The sequence below is a fragment of the Babylonia areolata genome, chromosome 32, assembly GCF_041734735.1.
Source record: "Babylonia areolata isolate BAREFJ2019XMU chromosome 32, ASM4173473v1, whole genome shotgun sequence".
Classification (NCBI taxonomy): domain Eukaryota; kingdom Metazoa; phylum Mollusca; class Gastropoda; order Neogastropoda; family Buccinidae; genus Babylonia; species Babylonia areolata.
Window position 1 is genome coordinate 10,385,626 of NC_134907.1, and position 16,582 is coordinate 10,402,207.

Genomic DNA, 16,582 nt, shown 5'->3' on the forward strand with positions numbered 1-16,582 from the left:
GGAGAAGAAGACTTGATAGCATCAGAAAATGAATTTTTTGGATTTTTTTTTTTTTTTTTTTTTTTTTTTTTTGGTGGTGTTTTTAAGTCATGGACATTGAGGACCTTCTGCTGTCGATTACTTTTTTTTTTTTTTTTTTTAACTTTATTTTTGGTGAGAGTGACTGTTGCTGTATACAACAAGTTGTAGAATTGTGAACGTTCAGGATTTTTCTGCTCTTTGTTTGGAAGTCTGTGAGAGGGAGAGAGGTTTTTTTTTGGTTGTTGATGGTGAGCGTGTTGTTGTGATGAAGTGAACGTGCTTCTACGGACTGTGCCATTGGATATTTGGAAAGGAAACGATGGAGGAGAATGGATACGAAATGGGAGGTGACTTTTCGGGGGTTGGTGGGGGGGTGTGGCGGGGTTGGGAAAGAAAAAACATTGATTTTTGTTTGTAAAAATGGCTCCTGGAAAGCTCAATAGTTTTAAAAAAGAAAGAAAAAACAAAACAAAAAAAAACAACAACAACCAAGGATGAGAAAAGTAAAGAAGAAAAATAGAAAAGAAAAAAAGAAAACGGAGAAAGAAAGAAAAAAAGACAAAATTGTTACAGACTTGCCAAAAAAAACCAAACAAACACAACAACAAACATTTGTGCAGCTCTTGCATCGCGTGTCCTTGTGTTTGACTTCTTTTTTTCTTTTGGCAGCAGCGCCAAGCAGGATTTTTGGCTTTTTTTTTTTTCTTGGGACTACGATTTTTTTGTGTTTTTTTTTTTTTTTTGCATTCGCAGCAAAAAAGTGGAGCGTACCATTTTGTTGTTGATTGGGAAGGCAGGCAGATTACGAATCAAGACTGGTCCAAGGCTTTAATCTTCTTTTTAAACAACGTCTAGTCGTTTTGGTGGTGACTACAAACTTTTTCTCTGTCTGTCTGTCTGCCTCAACACACTTGGCCTTGTGTGCGTGCATTCGATTCGCTTGATCAGGGTGTACTGTATGTATGCTGTGTGGGGTTCCTGGAAAAGGTGGGGTAGGGTTATAAAGAGGGTGGATATGTTGTTGTTGATGTGTCGGTGAGAGAGGGTCGGAGTGGGGGAGGGAGGGGGAAGGTGGGGGGGGGGTGACACCCTTTTTTTTATTTTTTTTTTTTTACTTCTACTGAAAGCAGCTTCACTTTCTTTATGAACAAATGTTGCTGCTGATTTGTTAGGGGGTTTTGGGGGGAGTAGGTGTGTGGGGGGAGGATTGATTAGATTACACGTCCAGGTTTTGATTGGATGATAGGGTGGATGATGTGAGTCACACGTTCTTCTCGCTACCTCTTGACATTTTATTTATAGATATAAAGGAAGATAACTCTTCATTTATAGCTTATTTGTTTATTTATTGATTTATTTACTTATTTGTTTATTTATTAAACATGTCCCTGCTTGAAAACAAAAAAGAAAGAAAAGAACATGCCCCACCCCCCAAAAAAAAACAAGCAAAAAACCAACAACCCCCCCCCAAAAAAAAACAAAAAACAACAGTTACAGCTGTACAGCAGGAGCATAGTTTGCAGTTTCTGAGTTTCTGTATGTAAAACCAACAATGATTTATATTTGAAAGGTGAATGAAAAATATCCAATCGTTCTTGAAAAAAAGTAGAAACTAACAAACAAGAACTGCAGCCTGTGTTCTCAAATGCGTTTTACTCTAGAAACAAATTGATGCTAGGTATACCAGATTCAGTTTCACAGATTACTTGCGAAAAAAAGGCAGAAGTTGGTATAAGATTTGTATAAGCTGATAAACATCTTGACAGCATGCTCGGCTAATTTGAGATCACATGTTTTCAGCAAAGAGGAAGCAAAATTAAGAAGAAAAAACAAACAACCCCCAAAACAACAACCCCAAAACATGATAAACCCTTATCTTATCCTGTTGTGATTTCAAAATCAGTCGTGAGGAAGCTCATCACATGACACGATTAATTCAGGGAGATGTCTTGACTAAAGTTGTATAGATGCTGCTGACATGACTTAAGAGATGGTGACTCTTACATGATTTTGAACTGAAAGGGCATAGTTGTTGCAGTGGAAGTTGATTTATGGGTTGGTTTTCCTTTTTGCAAAGAGACTTTACAGTGCAAAGAGATTATGAATTTTCCCTCTTAACTGTGTAAGAATCATAAATGCATTGTTTGTGGACATGTGCATGAACTTCAAATTTGTCCGTTTCTGTTTTTGTTAAATGATTCAGGTTGTTCGAAATGTTTTAATGTATCTGTGTGTCTGCGTGGATGTGTGTGTTCATGTGACAACGTTACATTTATGCTGGTATTTTGTGTCGCAATTTGGCTGTTTTAAAAAAAACGGGAAACTAATGTTTTGGTTTTTTTTAGTTTTGAACATGTGTTAGCCAATGATTTATTTTTCTGAAAAAGTTCCTTTGTACTGAAGGCAGAGGTATGTGTTACAATCAAGATTTGTTTCATTTCCTTGAAATACCTGTACATTGTAAAGTGTGTGGTTGAGTAAAAAAACAAAAAACATAAAAAAACCCAGCTTTTTAATGTCCATGAAGATACAGATTTTTTTTTTATTAAAAAAAAAAAAAAATTTTTGCTTTAGCAGAATTTCTCTGGGATATTGTTTTGTTGAGTGGCTAGTGTCATACTACTTACTCTTATAAATATTTTTGCACTAATCATGTTCAGTATCTACTAGTTCTAGATAGATATATAGCCTTTACTGTCATGATGATGGTGGTGGTTTTTTTTCTTCTCCATTACATCAGGGCAGACGTTTTTCTTTCTCCAAACAGAATTTCTCTTATGAATATCTTTGCATCAATCGTGTTTAGTATCCACTAGGATATACAGCCTTTATTTTTATGATGGTGATTGTTCTTTTTTTTTTTCTTTTTTTTTCTGAGTTATGTCTGGGCAGCGAGTGCAAATCCATTGTCACACATCAGTGCCTTTTTTAATTTTTATTATTCAGAGTTTTATTGTCGTTTTTTTTGTTTTTTTCTGTGACTGGACCGGGCGCAGAAATACAACTTCCGACAAGCAGGGAATCAGCAGGGAAAGAAGAGCAGTTGGCTTCTCTCTTCAAGCAGAGAGACAGCTTCCTCTCACAGGTTGGGAATTAGTAGGGACATTAGGGCGGTTGTCTTCTCTTTAACGCAGAGAGACAACTTCCTCTCACAGGCTGTGAATTACGTAGGGACATTAGGGCGGTTGTCTTCTCTTTAACACAGAAAGACAGCTTCCTCTCAAAGGCTGGGAATTACGTAGGGACATTAGGGCGGTTGTCTTCTCTTTAACACAGAAAGACAACTTCCTCTCACAGGCTGGGAATTAGTAGGGACATTAGGGCGGTTGTCTTCTCTTTAACACAGAAAGACAACTTCCTCTCACAGGCTGTGAATTACGTAGGGACGATAGGGCGGTTGTCTTCTCTTTAACACAGAAAGACAACTTCCTCTCACAGCCTGGGAATTACGTAGGGACGATAGGGCGGTTGTCTTCTCTTTAACACAGAAAGACAACTTCCTCTCACAGCCTGGGAATTAGTAGGGACATTAGGGCGGTTGTCTTCTCTTTAACACAGAAAGACAACTTCTTTTCACAGGCTGGGAATTAGTAGGGACATTAGGGCGGTTGTCTTCTCTTTAACACAGAAAGACAACTTCCTCTCACAGGCTGGGAATTACGTATGGACATTAGGGCGGTTGTCTTCTCTTTAACACAGAAAGACAACTTCCTCTCAAAGGCTGGGAATTACGTAGGGACATTAGGGCGGTTGTCTTCTCTTTAACACAGAGGGCGGTTGTCTTCTCTTTAACACAGAAAGACAACTTCCTCTCACAGGCTGGGAATTACGTAGGGACATTAGGGCGGTTGTCTTCTATTTAACACAGAAAGACAACTTCCTGTCACAGGCTGGGAATTAGTAGGGACATTAGGGCGGTTGTCTTCTCTTTAACACAGAAAGACAACTTCCTCTCACAGGCTGGGAATTAGTAGGGACATTAGGGCGGTTGTCTTCTCTTTAACACAGAAAGACAACTTCCTCTCACAGGCTGGGAATTACGTAGGGACATTAGGGCGGTTGTCTTCTCTTTAACACAGAAAGACAACTTCCTCTCACAGGCTGTGAATTACGTAGGGACATTAGGGCGGTTGTCTTCTCTTTAACACAGAAAGACAACTTCCTCTCACAGGCTGGGATTTACGTAGGGACATTAGGGCGGTTGTCTTCTCTTTAACACAGAAAGACAACTTCTTCTCACAGGCTGGGAATTAGTAGGGACATTAGGGCGGTTGTCTTCTCTTTAACATAGAAAGACAACTTCCTCTCACAGGCTGGGAATTAGTAGGGACATTAGGGCGGTTGTCTTCTCTTTAACATAGAAAGACAACTTCCTCTCACAGGCTGGGAATTACGTAGGGACATTAGGGCGGTTGTCTTCTCTTTAACACAGAAAGACAACTTCCTCTCAAAGGCTGGGAATTACGTAGGGACATTAGGGCGGTTGTCTTCTCTTTAACACAGAGGGCGGTTGTCTTCTCTTTAACACAGAAAGACAACTTCCTCTCACAGGCTGGGAATTACGTAGGGACATTAGGGCGGTTGTCTTCTATTTAACACAGAAAGACAACTTCCTGTCACAGGCTGGGAATTAGTAGGGACATTAGGGCGGTTGTCTTCTCTTTAACACAGAAAGACAACTTCCTCTCACAGGCTGGGAATTAGTAGGGACATTAGGGCGGTTGTCTTCTCTTTAACACAGAAAGACCACTTCCTCTCACAGGCTGGGAATTACGCAGGGACATTAGGGCGGTTGTCTTCTCTTTAACACAGAAAGACAACTTCCTCTCACAGGCTGGGAATTACGTAGGGACATTAGGGCGGTTGTCTTCTCTTTAACACAGAAAGACAACTTCCTCTCACAGGCTGGGATTTACGTAGGGACATTAGGGCGGTTGTCTTCTCTTTAACACAGAAAGACAACTTCCTCTCACAGGCTGGGAATTAGTAGGGACATTAGGGCGGTTGTCTTCTCTTTAACACAGAAAGACAACTTCCTCTCACAGGCTGGGAATTAGTAGGGACATTAGGGTGGTTGTCTCCTCTTTAACACAGAAAAACAACTTCCTCTCACAGGCTGGGAATTAGTAGGGACATTAGGGTGGTTGTCTTCTCTTTAACACAGAAAGACAACTTCCTCTCACAGGCTGGGAATTACGTAGGGACATTAGGGCGGTTGTCTTCTCTTTAACACAGAAAGACAACTTCTTCTCACAGGCTGGGAATTAGTAGGGACATTAGGGCGGTTGTCTTCTCTTTAACACAGAAAGACAACTTCCTCTCACAGGCTGGGAATTAGTAGGGACATTAGGGTGGTTGTCTTCTCTTTAACACAGAAAGACAACTTCCTCTCACAGGCTGGGAATTAGTAGGGACATTAGGGCGGTTGTCTTCTCTTTAACACAGAAAGACAACTTCCTCTCAGAGGCTGGGAATTAGCAAGGACACAAGGGCAATTATCTTCTGTGGCTTTGTTTTTATATAAACCAGTGTTTAATTACACATACTTAACCGTGACCCAACTGGTGCAGACTCCGGCAGGGGTCTGACATTCCTGTCCTGTGCAAACTACTATTCGCCTATGCGGAGAAAACGAAACTACTATGGCCGATAACCTCTCAGAAGTAGGTAACCTCCCTTTTGTCCCCCTGGCTAGCGCCCTCTTTTTCCGGCAGCCATCATGACTCCTGTTCCTGTGCTCCTCATACGGCTAAGTGTTTTGACTCTTTGTCCCTGCAGTCTGAAACCTGATTTGATGTTCCTCTGTCTGATTTATCGAAAGTCCAGAAATGGCTGCAGTGCTCTGACGTGGGTCGGTTGGTACAGGTGGGTTCGTTTCAAAACAAGATGGAAGACATGCCAATGTTCTGCCGTCAGTGCACTGGTATTTGTAAAAAAAAAAAAGACAGGAAAGAAGAAAAGAAAAAGAAAATGCTCATGTCTCACTGTCAGTCGGTTGTCCAGATTTCACAAAATTTCTGATGAGAGTAGGAATGAAAATTAATTCTTATTGTGGAAAACTGCTGTTTAAAAAACAATCAGGCAGGTTCTTTGATTATTTATTTTTTTTTTTTTTAGTATATATATATGTATACATATTGTTGGATTCCAGTTCATAGTGAAAAGAAATTTGAAGATTGAAATCCATCTCAGAAATTGAATTAATGTTCTGTCGTTGGATTATTTGGTTTATTTTTGTGAAAACTGCAGGATAGGTTATTTAGTTTCGTGTTAGCTTTGATATCAGATTATCAAAATCAAGCTCAAAGTGTTTGGGTTTCATGTTCTTTTTAGCTTGTTTTGACATTTGTCGTAAGACAATCCTGAAATCAATGCGTGGGGCTTTATTTCTTGTCATTCACATGTTGGAATGGAAACAGGCAATTCTTTCTTGTCATTCAGGTAATAGAAGGAAAAAAAAAAATCAGTATTAAGTATTTGACGTCACTAGCTAAACAGGGAGCATTCAAAGATACGTATTTCATTCCTGCGTAGAAAGCTGATAAGTTTTGCATCACACAACATTTTGATCTTCTCACTGATATCTGTTACTTTTAAAATACAAATTGATGTTCCCAGTTCTGGGCAGTGGACTGAGCAGTTGTTGCAGCAGATCTAGTATCTTTGACTGGAGTCCGAGAGGTGTTGCTCGGCATGTTCAACTGGGCAGTTTCTTACTTGCTTTGTTTAAACCTTACCTGTTTTTTTTTTTCGTTTTTTTTTTTTTTTTCTTTTTTTCCCCTTCAGTTGTAATAGTAACAGTAACATTTTTTTCAAGGTAAGTTATGGGTAATTTTATATCATGAGTATGATTTGACAAAGATTGATATCTGTTGAGTTTAGGTTTATGTTGTCACACCTCTGTGTGTGTGTGTGTGTGTGTGTGTGTGTGTGCGTGTGTGCATTTTCAAACCAGGAAATCGAAGCGTAGCATTTGCTGAAAAGGGTGAGCACTGCAGGCGACCAGTAGTAGTATAATTCACTCAGTGTCAAACTTATCCGGTGTGTACTATATATATATTATATATCATTATATGTTATAAACCTAGCAACTGGTTCTGCTAGCAGTTAAAGTCTTAACTCCCGAGAGCAAGGTTTCGGTTCTAGCTCTGCCCCTTTTCTCTGCATTCAAATTTTGTATTACGTGTAGCTGACACATTTTGTACTTTCCAAAGTCAATTCAGGTCTAGATTGGAAGCTGCTAGGCAAATCTCGCTCTCTGCCATAAATGAAGCCAAACCGTAGCTTTATTAGGCTTTTATTTTGAATAAACCTTCACCGACGTCACAGTGTCAGACTCTGGTGAGAAACTGGCTTGATTCAAATCGCCCGCCATTTATAGTCCGGTTCAGGCTTTAAGTTGTGAAGGGAGAGGACAGCAGTAGAATTGTTTTTGTTCAGATTATGGAGCCTGTTTTCTGTCCTGCTGTTCTGCAGTGTGTGAACAGATTCTGATGTGATGAGGGTGTTGGGTTTTTTGGGGGGGAGGGGTTGGTGTTTTTTTCGTTGCTTTTGGGTTGTTGTTGTTTTCTTTAACCTTAGTTTTAACATTGGTAGTAGTTATGAGGCAAAAAGCATCCTGCCACTTTGCAAACACTCGCACATAAGAACTCACATGAAGACACACTGACACACGCACGCACACGCACACGCACTCATACACACACGCACATGCACACACACACACACACACACACAGTGGAATGGGGGAAAATCTGATAGAAAAATCAACAACAACAAGAGATTTTAGCGAAACGGGTTACCATAAAGTACTGTATTATAAAAGGGAAAAAAAAGAGAGATAAATCCCCACAAAAAGCCAGCTCTCCCCACCTCCACCCCACTCCTCGACACCCCTCCAACCAACAGATAACAGCAAAAAGAAGACGAAATTGGATTGGTTTAGTTTTAAGTGTCCTGATTTTAGTCATTGGGAAAATTCAGAGGAGGTCAAGAAACCGCTTTACGCACTCACCATTTTTTGGATGATTTTTTTTTTTAGTCTGAGGATTTTGTTGCTGCTTGTAATTAATCAGGGTTGCTGTTCTTTGTTTTGTTTTGTTTTGTTTTTCTCCCATGATCTGCGCCAGTTGTAACCGCCCTTTATATTTTGTGTTATTATTTGTGTCCAGTGCCAGTGAGAACTGTCTTTCATATTTCATGTTATTATTTCGGTTTACTGTTAGTTATAACATTGTTTTTTTCTGTCCACTATCAGTTGAAATGGCCCTTTTTGACTCACTTGTGTAAACAAAGTGAGTCTATGTTTTAACCCGGTGTTCGGTTGTCTGTCTGTGTGTGCGTGTGTGTGTGTGTGTGTGTGTGTCCGTGGTAAACTTTAACATTGACATTTTCTCTGCAAATACTTTGTCAGTTGACACCAAATTTGGCATAAAAATAGGAAAAATTCAGTTCTTTCCAGTCATCTTGTTTAAAACAATATTGCACCTCTGGGATGGGCACAAAAAAGAAAAAAAAGAAAAAAAAAAGAAGCCTAATTATATGCAAACTGCATTTACTGTTATATTTATATTTTTTGTATTCTCTAAACTTGGCACTTTGATCTGATATTCTGACCCAACAACAAGAGCAGTCATTATTATCATTTTATGTTCGAACAGGAACTTCTTTTGCTAAGCATGGAAGTTTTTTTTTTATTTTGCAAACGTTTTGGTGCAGATAGTAAAAAAGGGAAATTACTCTGTAATTAATGCTAGGGGACTTAATTTGCTTTAAACTGATCTTTCTCATCTTAAACATTACATTTTGAAATTATACTCAATACATAAAAAGCTTGGATTTTTTTTTTTTTTTTAAGTGTATCACAAGTGAGTCTTGAAGGCCTTGCCTCTTGTTATTTTATGTCATAATTTCAGTTCACTGTTAGTTAAAACTGTGACTCTCAAACCAGGTGGCAAGCTTGCACTGGCTCTCAGTGCTGCAGCCTTGGGGTTCAGTTGGCCTTTGGGAACCATCCACCCCAATGCTGACTGTCCTAAAACCCTCATACAGGCATGGCCGCCAGAGTGGGGATGTAACTTTGGGCAAGACACTCTCCACTAAAGTACCATGAAATTCTAGACCCAGATAGTTGGGACAGCAGTTGCCTCCTCTGCTGTTCTGATGGTCATAGTGGGATATGACCATCATACATCACCACCCGTTTATGGCTTTGCTAGTAGTTTATATTTTTACGTTGTTATTTCTGCCCAGCGCCAGTTAGAACTGTCCTTTATGCATTACATTATTACTTGAGTTTATTATGAGTTGTAAACCTGTGTGCTGCTATGCACACGATATTCATCAGTGTCTTAACAGATGACCAACTATTATTACGGACGTAACGTTTTCAACAGCTCTCAGGGCTACCCACTGTCAGTATTCAGCAGAGAAAGTCCACTGATGCCATCGACAACATTTTCTGTGGATATATATATATATATCTAACGTACATCGTTTTTGTTCCATTGAAGACTTGGAACATGAGTGAGGGATCAGTGTTTGGGTGTTAGCTTTTTTAATTTTTTTATTAAAAAATTTTTTTTTTTAGTCCGTATGCTCTAGGGCTTCCAGTGTCAGGGTGAAGAACACATTGCGTGTGCCTCAGCGACAGTGTAGTAGTTTTATCGCGTTCCAAGAAGTCTTTTCTTTATACTTTCTCTCAACCAGTCTTGTGTACAATGTGTGTGCATGCTTGGGGGCGTTGGGGGGAGTGAGGGGTTGGCTTTGGGAAAGTTCTTCTAAACGGGAAAAAGCGTCAGGAGTTTATGAATTAGGGTCGCAGAACTTGCTAAAATGTTTAAAAGTCTGGAAGCGGAAGGATGATGACTGATTTATCCGTTGAGAGTGGATGCCCGTGGGGTGAACATCAGAAGTACTTTGCCTCTTTTCAACAATATTGCTACAGACGTCTACGACGCAGTGACACAAAATGCTCATACGATTGACGCGATATATGCACATACATCGATGCAAAATATAAGCGCATGCTTTGACGCAATAAATGCGCATACGTTGAAGCTGCATAAGCTCGTACATTGAGGCAGTGTATATGCTCGTTCGGCCAGTGTTGTTGGTTGTGTCTGACGAGAACAAACTTTCGTTAGCAGTCACCTTTACAAGGTTAGAGTTGCTGAGGGTTTTACACACACACATGGGGTTGGGCTCTCTCAAAGCCTGATCAGTGCATTGGGTTTGTATGCAAAGATCAGGCATCTACAACTTTTGGGGTTTGTTTTATTTTTATTGTTCAACCAGGAGATGTTGTGTAGTGTAATGGATCAGGTGTAGTGTATGTGTATCACACTTTGACACCTGTCATGAAAATGAAAAAACCGAAACTTGTTTGTGGCTGACAGACTTAAGCGAGGTGTTCGAGTGCTGATTGACCGACAAACTTACGAGAGAGATACAGGTACAAAAAAAAAAAAAAAAAAAAAAAAAAAAGGTTTGAATGCATAGATAAGTATGTACTATGATGAAGTGATGCACATTTATTTTAAATTTCTCTCTCTCTCTCTTTTTTTTGTTTGTTTTGAATTTTTCAAAGCCCATCTACTTGTCTGTTATTCAGTGTTTCTCCATAGATTGTCAAACAATGAAAGCGTTATCGTAAAATGTCAAAGCAGTTGACCATAAGAGCTAAGACATAGGGCAGATAAAAACTCTTTTATCAACCATTGATTCGTTTGAGCTGATCAGGGATTTTTTTTTTTTTTTTTTTTTTTTTTGAAACTGAGGCTTTGTAGGTCATGAGTTGCTATTATCAAAACTTTGAGGTGGGGTGATTTTTGTGTGAGGTGATTTTTGTTGTCGTGATTGTAGATAACTTGATACAGCTGAAGCTTCCAGAAACATAGCTGCCTTTCCTTTTATCTTGAAGTTAAAAGTTGAATATGTACTGGGATAGGTTGATTTAAAAATAAAAAAATTATGCATGATTTTCTGCCTATTATTATGGGATAGTTTGGTTCAAGAAAAAACTATTTGTTGTTTTAAGGTGACTTCCTCAAATTTTGCTGCCTTTATACTTGAACAAAAAAGGGGGATTTTTTGAAAAAAAAAAGATTTTTTTTTCTGCAAAGCAAGACTTATCTTCAAGACATAATTGCTGTTCGGCAGCTTTGGGTTTTACATTTGATTTATTTGATTTAAATAAAACAAAAAATTTTTTAACAATGTGAATTCAGTCACCCGTGTTGACGAATTGGCTATGCTGAGCTGCATTGGGTTTTTTTGGGTTTTTTTTTTTTAAATCATTGATATGGTTTTACAATGCAGTGTGTGTGTGTGTGTGTGTGTGTGAACTTTGAAAGTAGTGCACACGTGTTCAAATTTTTGACAACTTCAGCATGAAAGATGCAAAGTGTTTCTGTTTCTCACTTTGCTCAGCGGAAAATTGTTCACGAGAAAGCGGTAAAACAATTGTTGTGTTGTTGTAATGATTATGTATTTGTGAGAGGATAAAAAAAAAAAGATTAAAAAAAAGAGAAGAGTTGTGTGGAAATATACACATAATTATTTTTGTGAAGAAAACCTTGTCATAGATTTACACATGTTTGTGAAGAAAATCGTGTTGTAGAATTACATGTGTTTGTGAAGAAAAATCATGTCGTAGAATTACACATATAGTTTTGAAGAAAATTGTGTAGAGTTACACATAATGACATGTACACATGTAAGTATTGAGTAGAAAATTGTTGAACAGACTGTTGAACAGACACTTACTTGTGAAGAAAATTAGGTAGAAAACACGTATACATGTATGTTTATTGAAGAAAAATTGTGTTGGATATAAACTTTTTTGAAGAGAAAATTGGGTGGATGTGTTGAATTTCCACACTTTGTGAAGAAAATTGGGTAGAATAGTACACGTTGATGTAAATAAAATTGTGTTTCAATTACATGCTGTACATTTGTGAAGAAAACTCGTGATCGGGGTCTGCAGTAAATATATTATGTTTCAATATTCTGCTACTCTGAGTGTGAGCATTTATTGTGAAATAGACTAGATTTATTTTTTTAACACATAACTGCCATGCCCATAAAAAAAAAAAATCACTGGTAAGGTGACATTACTGATGATGTCATCAAAAGAAGGGAAATAACTCTGGAAGGTTGAAAATTCACGCATTTGATCTAGAGGCGTGCATATCTCTGGACCATTTTCTCAAGTTTTTGGTTGATTGTGTTGGATATTGATTTATGACTTGAAACCCCAATTTTCACTTTTTGTATATATATTTTTTTTTTAAATCAAAGGGTTAATTTCAGAAGACCGGAAGGAGGAACAGAGTTCTAGTCATATTCTCCTACTGCTCTTGTGCGTTTGTAAAAGTTTATTTTGTTATTTATAAATGCTGTGTTTTGTTTTGTTACTTCGATAGAGATGCACTTTGTTCAGAACTGGAAAAGGTCAGATTCCCAATCTCTGTCTGTCTGTGTCTGTTTTTCTCTCTTTTTCTCATGGACCGAGGAAGAAAGAACATCTTTAATTACACATACTTAACCGTGACCCAGCTAGTGCAGACTCTGGCAGGGGTCTGACATTCCTGTCCTGTGCAAACTACTGTCCGCCTATGCGGAGAAAACGAAAGCAACTTCGGCCGATAACCTCCCGGAAGTAGGTAGCCTCCATGTTGTTTAACCCATTCTACCCCACAGCTGCATGCCTGCTACAACTCCCCTGGACCAGCAGTACATGAGACCACTGCAGTTAAAAAAAAGAAAGAAAAAAAAGGTTGTTCCCTCAAATGGCATAAATAGATGGAGAATGGTTGTTGATTTAATCGGCCAAACAAAGCTTTGTTTTCGTGCATTACGGAATCCGTGAAAGGCTCAGTTTAGAGTGCCAGCTGTACCAAGCAAGAATAAACAAAATTAGAAAAAAAATGTATTGGTACGAGAAAACTCATTCAGGTCCATAGGGGACGTAATCATGGTATGAGTGACTTTGAACCTGGAGTAGAATGAGTTAAGTACCATGCTTTTTTTTTTTTTGCTTTTTTTTTTCCTCAGAAATATTGAGAACTGTCTGTGAGAGATGTTGAGGTTTTTTTGTGTGTGTGTTTTCATTTTGTTTTCTACTGTTTGTTTTTTTTGCTGATAATTTGTTTTTTGATTTTCATGTCATTGTGAATGTATGTAATGAATTTGTTGTTGTTTTATTTTTCTCTACTGGTTGTTACGGTTGATATTTGTTTGTTGTCACTGTTATTGTGAGTGTTATGTGAATTGAATTTTTGGAAGCATTGACTGTCCATGAAATGCACTATGTTTATTGATTGCTTGTTGATTGACTATTTATAATGTATGTAAATCAAGTGTTTATTTTGGTATTTTGGACTGTTTTTTTTAGCAAGGACGTCATTTACATTAGCATGTTCTTTGGATGTTGTTCAGTTGTGTTGAGTTGGTTTCCCTGTGTTCCAAAACACAGTTTGTGTCGAGGTAATTTTACGTCAACATTATCATTATGCCAACGTTAACTAGTTAACACAAACTGTTTTCCAAGCAGGGATGTCTGATTCGCTTTCTGTCACGTTGATTCACCGAGTGTATAAATTGTTTATATTGATGATTAACCCCCTTTTTTTGATGATCAGGACTGGAGGAGAAAAAAAACCTGTTCATTGACTTAAAAAAAAAAAAATTGATATATATCAGGAATTGAAATATGTGCATTTTGCATTTAAAAAAAGAAGAAAAAAAAATCTCAAGGATAATGATGACGAGCTATGTGACACTGTTGATTTTTTATGGTGTTCTGTGTTGGTTGGTGTGTGTTGAATGTTGTTGTGGCTAAGTGTGGTTGGATTACAGTGCTGTGTTAGCTGTGTGTGTGTGTGTGTAGAATGTTTCATGGTAGTGGAGACAGTACCTGTGTGTTACCTGTAGTAGCCATTTACAGGTTGGTGTGTATGACTTACTTCCCCTTAGCTGTTGTTTTTTTTTCCTCAACAGTTTTCTTCTTAACTGGGAGTAATCATGGGGTTTGTTCTTTATTTTTTTTTTTTATTTATGTTTTTATTTTAAAGGTATATGATACAGAATGGAGAAGCAGCTAAAGTTTGTATGTCAGAATGATTGGTGATGAAGTTGCCTGGAATAAAAATTATGTAATTTTTTTCTTTGCCAGGAGAGGGGGTGGGGGTGGGGGAGGGTGAGAGAGGAGTGGGAGGAGGGGGGAGTCTTTTCTTTCTACTTTCAGTGACATTATAGCAAATAAGCAGAGACAGTAACTGGAAGAGTATGTGTACATTGTGTGTGTGTGGTGTGTGTGAGACTTTATGTGTGTGTGTGTGTGAGACTGTATGTGTGTGTGTGTGTGTGTGACTGAGTATAGCATTTGTTCTTGGATTGTGCATCGCACGAATATCGAGCTAGCTGCAGTAGCGCATTTTGATGTTTGTGTTTAAGAGGAGTAAATCAAGTGACAAGATGATTGCATGAACGTCATGATAAGTGAAAAAAACAACAACTCTGCAGCACTAACACAGGATTGTATCTAAGGATGTGTACGTGTGTCTGTGTGTGTGTGGCTGTTGCAGAAGGCTCTGCTACTTAACCTGGTCTGAAGCTGTCAATGGATAGCATGGTGGATTCAGTGTGTACTAAAGTGTTCTCGTTCAGTTTGTGGGGTTGGGATGGGGTGGGGGTTGGGGGGGGGGGGGGGGGGGGGTTTGATCTGCTACTGTCCACTCAAATCAGTTGCTATTCATCAACAGATGAGATCATCAAAAATTAAAGAAGATTTTTTTTTTTTTGCTTTGTTTTGAAGGAAGAAGTACCAGTAATTTTGCCCATGCTTGTAGTACTTTATAGTTGCTTTTTACTTACAGTTTAAATCATCAACTTATGTGAAAACAGAAAACAATGACAACCAACTAAACAAACTACTACTCCTTGTAATGCTGTAAACGCTTGTGGTCTTGGCCAGTTCTGGAGGCACCAGATTATTTATTAAAAGAATTTTCGGCTATTGTACCATTCGACACTCGTCGAGAGAAAACTGCTTTATGGTGGTCATCACCATGGTTATTTTATTTGTTTATTGGGGGACGGAGGGGGGGGGGAGGGGGGGTGGGGGGAGATATAAAGTGAAAAGTTTGTTAAAAGAAAAAAAAAAAAGTCCAAGGGAGGATATTTCAAGTGATCTGTGTATGACTAGGCTTGAACTTAGACTGCAGAGAGATTCTGTTGTCGAGTAAAAAATTACCAGACTATCTATGGATTGGATGAGCCGTATCTTGGTGCGACAGTATGAGTATAGTCACCCTAAGGATGGTAAGGTAGCCTTTGTCAAGAGGCATTTTGATCTCTCCTCAGGGCAGGTTTGATACTGCATTTTTGCGGAGCTGTGGATTTGGATTGAAGAGGTTTGCTTTAAAAAAAAAGAAAAAAAAAGAAGAAAATCTTAATATTTACTGAAGACATGACTTGTCACTGGTGTTGAGATTCTTGATGATGCGGTGTTCTTATAACTTAAAAGATGCCCTAAGAACAAAGACATTCAAAAATTTTTTTTATTTTTTATTTTTTGTTGTTGTTGTCAATAACAGGCACATAGTCTTTTTTTCTTAAAAAAAAAAAGAAAAAAAAAAGAAGTCTTGAACATTTTTGTCACTTTCTGCATTTACATGTTTCTGTGCATTCTGATTTCTCATGTCACATGCTTTTATTATGACTCAGGCAATAAACCTGAGCAACAACAGGGTTGTTCCTGGCAAAATTCTGTCGAAAAAATCCATTTCGATAGGAAAAAAAAAAAAACTGCACGCAGGAAAAAACACATAAAAAAGGTGGCGCTGTCAGTGTAGCGACACGCTCTCCCTGGCAAGTGCAGCTCGAATGCCTCACAAAGAATTCTGTTGTGACAAAAAGAGAAATACAATATTATGTAGAGAGTGATATATGTATAGGATACATAGATAGATCGAGAGATAGGATAGGATAAGATAGGTAGATAGATAGATACTTTATTTTACTCTTCACAGGGCAAACTTGATTCTGTTTGCTACAGACAATGTGGGAATGTTATGGATATGACAATACAGCCAGTTTAAAAAAAAAAAAAAATCATATTGTGGATGAATTTCATTCTTCTCAAAAGTGCTCGTGTGCAGGTTACTTAAGGATATATGCATCCATGACAATGTGTGTGTGTTTGTGTGTGTGTGTGTGTGAATGGCAAAATACAAATTTTCTATGATTCTGTATGGATTATTGTTGACACATTTTTGTTATATACTGTTGTTTTATTTTATTAACTTTTTGACGTACACGCCTTCAGTGAAAGAGAACCATTATTGTCATTATTATGACCTAACGAAAAATCATACCAAAGAAAATACATTATTGTAAAACACATGTGATGTAAATTGACAATGAAAGAAAATCTATAGCTATCGTAGATCAGAACAATTAATACCTCTGTATCCATCATAAGAGAAAAACTGCCGAGACGCTGGTATACCTGTTTTTATATATTGTATAAGATTATTCTGTATCTCTTTTTCTAAAC

The 16,582-nt window shown here is 38.1% G+C and overlaps 1 long non-coding RNA gene across 1 annotated transcript in view; it reads left to right on the forward strand.

Moving 5' to 3' along the window:
- Positions 1-16,582, forward strand: part of LOC143276458 (uncharacterized) — a 471,243-nt gene that overhangs the window by 72,029 nt on the left and 382,632 nt on the right. The gene's annotated exons all lie outside the window — the stretch shown is intronic.